Source organism: Leuresthes tenuis, unplaced genomic scaffold (genome assembly GCF_036924035.1).
Source record: "Leuresthes tenuis unplaced genomic scaffold, fLeuTen1.0.hap1 SCAF_22, whole genome shotgun sequence".
Taxonomy (NCBI): domain Eukaryota; kingdom Metazoa; phylum Chordata; class Actinopteri; order Atheriniformes; family Atherinopsidae; genus Leuresthes; species Leuresthes tenuis.
Window position 1 is genome coordinate 27,724,518 of NW_027325376.1, and position 820 is coordinate 27,725,337.

At 47.6% G+C, this 820-nt stretch overlaps 1 non-coding gene across 1 annotated transcript; it reads right to left on the minus strand.

Moving 5' to 3' along the window:
* Positions 1-452: 452 nt before the first annotated feature.
* Positions 453-566, minus strand: LOC140282494 (U5 spliceosomal RNA). Its single transcript, XR_011909922.1, has one exon. It is a non-coding gene; the product is annotated as a U5 spliceosomal RNA (small nuclear RNA).
* Positions 567-820: the final 254 nt, after the last annotated feature.

The window sequence follows — 820 nt, forward strand, 5'->3', positions numbered from 1 at the left end:
TTCGGGCATTCGAACCTTTTCTTACCCGCTTTTTACAAACTATGGTCAGACATTCAAACCTTCTTGTAGCCGAACACATCCACTTCTGCTTTTGATGATGTATGGTTGGGCATTCGAACCTACTCGTTGCCCGCTTTTCATTAATTATGGGTGGACATTCACACCTTGTCGCGGCCAAACACCTCCGCTCCCTATTTTGATCATGTATGGTTTGACATTCGCACCTTTTCTCAACCACTTTTTACTATGGCCCACCCGCTGCAATGAGCACTCTTCAGCCCTTTTAAATGGTATAACTTTGCACTCCCGCACGCTCCAGCAAGCACCATTCAAGCAACACCTTTGCACTCCAGCTTCAAACATCGGCACAGTCGCAACAGGTAAGGCGACTCTACTCAGAGAAGTCACTCTGCACAGTAACAAGATTTTTTTTGCACAGACAGAAAGGGCTTCACCCGCAAAGGTAAAGCCTGCCAAAAATAGAAACAACTCATTAGTGCTGCTCTCCACGGAAGTCTTTAATAAAAGGCGAAAGAGTTGTACGTTATGAAGAGAAACCAGAGTACGATTATCCGTCACTGCGGGAGCAGGGCATCAGGCTAGTTGGCATAGCCACCTTCCCCATGGTGAGCTTTGCTTGATTGAGACGCTTTCTCCCCCCCCTTGCTCTTCGGCTGACCAAGTAGGAACAATCGGGCCCTATTCGATGGCTGCCTTGTCTTTTACTCTGTGCAAAAGACAAGGCAGCAACAAAAACACCACGGGAACACCGTATTGAGGCTTTGTTCTGACCGCTCATTCGGTGTCGCGTTTCTTTCAA